Consider the following 4,743-nt stretch of genomic DNA (forward strand, 5'->3'; position numbering starts at 1 on the left):
AGAACCAAAGCGGTCGGTGACTGTTAATAAAGACGAAATCGAGCATTGTTTTGTTGTCAGGTGTTATTATTCCCCAGGCCATAATCATATTTTTCCTTGAACATCTGTAGTTCTTATGTTGAAAACGGGAAGCATACGCCTTCTCTGTGACAATTATGAACATCATAAGCGTCACAAAAAAGGCTTATGCCTCCCGTTTAAACAATTCAGGGCAGATAACGATATCATTCGAGATTATGATTGGCTAGGAGCATGCTATGCTGCGAAGATCATTTTTTAACACTGTATGCAGCTGTAAATGTGTTCTTATATGCTCACATGATTTAAACTTTTTATTGTTTTAGCGAGCTGTGAAAAACAAGCTATAGTTCATTAAGCACTATTTTACAGTTACTTCATTGACGTGCTTCTTATGATTATAATATCTAAGTACTTTATTTATTTATTTATTTTTCATGTAAGCACAAGCTATGATATTTACTCCAGTTCCATGAAGTTTATAGAAGCGTGCCACAAGGCTATAGGCTATATCATGTTTTGCCTAATCTGTATATGTATATATATATATATATATATATATTGTAACGGCCCATCTCGACGAAGACGAGGAGGAGGAAGAAAAGGTAGAACGTTGGGGGATTGGAGGTTGTACCAAGGACCTGAGTAAACGGAATATTATATATATATATATATATATATATATATATATATATATATAGATACTCATTGAACGATGCGACAGCACCAGAGGACACGTGTTTCGCCGTGTTTGCGGCTCGTCGGCCCTGGGTAGCTGCGCATCGTTCGGGATTGGCAAACCAGGGGTCACTCAACGAGCGATATACACCTGGGAGGGTGACTGCGCACTCCTCAATGCCACAGTGCAAGCCAGTGAATTATAAAGAGGGGGAAAGCCATTAAAAAAACAAGTAAGTGATGCTACACGTGTTTGAAATTCAAACTTACAGATTAAAATGGCTTCTATGGGTGCACGTAGAGAAACAGATACTCATTGAACGATGCGACAACACCAGAGGACACGTGTTTCGCCGTGTTTGCGGCTCGTCGGCCCTGGGTAGCTGCGCATCGTTCGGGATTGGCAAACCAGGGGTCACTCAACGAGCGATATACACCTGGGAGGGTGACTGAGCACTCCTCAATGCCACAGTGCAAGCCAGTGAATTATAAAGAGGAGGAAAAGCCATTAAAAAAATAAGTAAATGATGCTACACGTGTTTGAAATCCAAACTTACAGATTAAAATGGCTTCTATGGCTGCACGTAGAGAAACAGATACTCATTGAACGATGCGACAGCACCAGAGGACACGTGTAGGCTGCCAAAAATTGCCATTGCCGACGGTATTTCACGTCGTCAAGGCGAGGTATTGGGAAAAGTTTTCAACTAGCAATAGTCGCGCCTCAGTTCACACTTCACTGGCTACGACACCGCCGCTGCGCAAAGCCATTTTAATCTGTAAGTTTATCTGTTTCTCTACGTGCAGCCATAGAAGCCATTTTAATCTGTAAGTTTGAATTTCAAACACGTGTAGCATCATTTACTTATTTTTTTAATGGCTTTCCCCCTCTTTATAATTCACTGGCTTGCACTGTGGCATTGAGGAGTGCTCAGTCACCCTCCCAGGTGTATATCGCTCGTTGAGTGACCCCTGGTTTGCCAATCCCGAACGATGCGCAGCTACCCAGGGCCGACGAGCCGCAAACACGGCGAAACACGTGTCCTCTGGCGCTGTCGCATCGTTCAATGAGTATCTGTTTCTCTACGTGCAGCCATAGAAGCCATTTTAATCTGTAAGTTTGAATTTCAAACACGTGTAGCATGATTTACTTATTTTTTTAATGGCTTTCCCCCTCTTTATAATTCACTGGCTTGCACTGTGGCATTGAGGAGTGCTCAGTCACCCTCCCAGGTGTATATCGCTCGTTGAGTGACCCCTGGTTTGCCAATCCCGAACGATGCGCAGCTACCCAGGGCCGACGAGCCGCAAACACGGCGAAACACGTGTCCTCTGGTGCTGTCGCATCGTTCAATGAGCATCTGTTTCTCTACGTGCAGCCATAGAAGCCATTTTAATCTGTAAGTTTGAATTTCAAACACGTATATCATCATTTACTTATTTTTTAATGGCTTTTCCCCCTCTTTATATATATATAACGTTTGACTTACAAACATATGCTATACGTGCAGCCAAAGAGCTCCGGCTATTTTTTTCTCCTTGTATATATATATATATATATATATCTTGAAAAGTTGGAGTTGGATCGGACGGCTAGGTAATTATAGTTGAAATAAATGGGAGACAGAAGACGAAAGTAGGGGAAGTAACAAAAAAAGAGGTTTATTAAAACTTAAAAATCATAAAAGTTAGGGAGGATGTCTACGTTACGGCGGAAGCTCCGCCTTCTTCGGGACAAAAGAGCTAAATGTGGCCACGAGGCTGATAAGGGGCTTGAGAATGACGTGGTAGGTTGGGGGAAATTCCCGCCACCTGGCGGTTGCCAATTGGGGAAATTCCAGAGCGTTTCTGTGTCAGGTCCAGGAGTGGGATCATCGTCCTTGTGGGTCAGTGGGGACCTTGATCTGGCTGAAACGAGAAAAGGCAACAGGGTCTTATCTAGGTTGTTAGACTTCTTATTGTTGACAGCATGCCAGGGTCCTCGTTAATGGCCGATCGGAATTTGTAAATTAGGTAAGATTCCCGTTGTTCCCGGGAGCGGTCGGAGGTAAAGTTCGACTGGAGAATAAAAACTGAGGCTTCGTTGATTGAATGTTCTGGTTGTTTGAAATGGCGTGAGACTGGGAGATTAGGTTTCTTGGTAACATCCGATCGGTGATTGTTGAATCTAATTCGGAAAGAAGTTTTTGTCAGACCCACGTATTGCGCCCGGCATGTGTTGCATTGGATTAGATAGATAACGTTGCATGAGTTACAGTCTACGTCTGCGTTGATCTTGACGGTAAAGTTGGAATTCGTACTTCTGACCGTTTGTGCGGTCTGCATTAACTTGCAAATCTGGCATCTCCTGCCATTACATGGATGACAGCCCGCCGGAGGGCTAGTGGGTTCGCCTACTTTAGAGCGGACCAAGCTATCTTGTAAGTTACGTGTACGTCTGTAAGCGACACGTGGTGGATTAGGAAATATGTTTTTCGTGCGTTCTGACTGGAGAAGGATACTGTGGTGGCGGCTAAGTATGTTGTTAATGTTTGGGATATTTCCGGCGAATGTTACAGTTAAGTTCACGGCATTACTTTCTGATTTGTTTTGTCTTTTCTCCAGTAAGCTTAGACGGTTTGCCTTGCGAGCTCTGTTGAGAGCATCTTGAACTAGATCGGGTGGATACTGACGACCGACAAAGGTTTGTTGCAGCTGTTCTAAATTTCTGTCCAGATCGTCGTCATTCGAGCAGATTCTCCTATACCGAAGGGCTTGACTATAGGGAATGGCCAGTTTCGTGTGGCGAGGATGACAACTATGGAATGACAAGTACTGCTGAGAGTCTGTGGGTTTACGGAACAGATCAGACGTTAAAACTCCATTGGTTAGCTTAATTTGAACATCAAGAAAGCTAACAGTGACGGCAGAATAGGTGTGAGTGAAGTTAATAGAAGTATGGAACTCATTGAAATCGCGTATAAATTCCAATAGGCTGTCTTCCAAATGTGGCCAGATCATAAATATGTCATCAAGGTAGCGCTTGTATAAAGTGGGTTTGTCCTCACGCGTGCTCAAGAATGCTTCTTCTAGTGAACCCATGAATACATTTGCATAGTTTGGTGCCATTTTAGTGCCCATAGCGGTGCCGTTGACTGTAAATAGTGGCCATCGTTAAATTCGAAGTAGTTGTTCTTTAGGATCAGTTCTAGTAGAGTAGATACGACAGATGGATCACAAGAAGAATCAGAGTACTTTGAAAAAGCCGCCTCGGCTGCAGCTATGCCATCATCGTGGGGGATATTGGTATACAGCAGCCGAGTATTGGTATACAGCAGCCGGATGGCATAGCTGCAGCCGAGGCGACTTTTTCAAAGTACTCTGATTCTTCTTGTGATCCATCTGTCGTATCTACTCTACTAGAACTGATCCTAAAGAACAACAACTTCGAATTTAACGATGGCCACTATTTACAAGTCAACGGCACCGCTATGGGCACTAAAATGGCACCAAACTATGCAAATCTATTCATGGGTTCACTAGAAGAAGCATTCTTGAGCACGCGTGAGGACAAACCCACTTTATACAAGCGCTACCTTGATGACATATTTATGATCTGGCCACATTCGGAAGACAGCCTATTGGAATTTATACGCGATTTCAATGAGTTCCATACTTCTATTAACTTCACTCACACCTATTCTGCCGTCACTGTTAGCTTTCTTGATGTTCAAATTAAGCTAACCAATGGAGTTTTAACGTCTGATCTGTTCCGTAAACCCACAGACTCTCAGCAGTACTTGTCATTCCATAGTTGTCATCCTCGCCACACGAAACTGGCCATTCCCTATAGTCAAGCCCTTCGGTATAGGAGAATCTGCTCGAATGACGACGATCTGGACAGAAATTTAGAACAGCTGCAACAAACCTTTGTCGGTCGTCAGTATCCACCCGATCTAGTTCAAGATGCTCTCAACAGAGCTCGCAAGGCAAACCGTCTAACCTTACTGGAGAAAAGACAAAACAAATCAGAAAGTAATGCCGTGAACTTAACTGTAACATTCGCCG

The 4,743-nt window shown here is 43.4% G+C and overlaps 1 non-coding gene across 1 annotated transcript; it reads right to left on the reverse strand.

Moving 5' to 3' along the window:
- Nucleotides 1-1,325: 1,325 nt before the first annotated feature.
- On the reverse strand, nt 1,326-1,465 carry LOC135379510 (U4 spliceosomal RNA). Its single transcript, XR_010418996.1, has one exon. It is a non-coding gene; the product is annotated as a U4 spliceosomal RNA (small nuclear RNA).
- Nucleotides 1,466-4,743: the final 3,278 nt, after the last annotated feature.

Source organism: Ornithodoros turicata, chromosome 1 (genome assembly GCF_037126465.1).
Source record: "Ornithodoros turicata isolate Travis chromosome 1, ASM3712646v1, whole genome shotgun sequence".
In the NCBI taxonomy this organism is placed as follows: Eukaryota; Metazoa; Arthropoda; class Arachnida; order Ixodida; family Argasidae; genus Ornithodoros; species Ornithodoros turicata.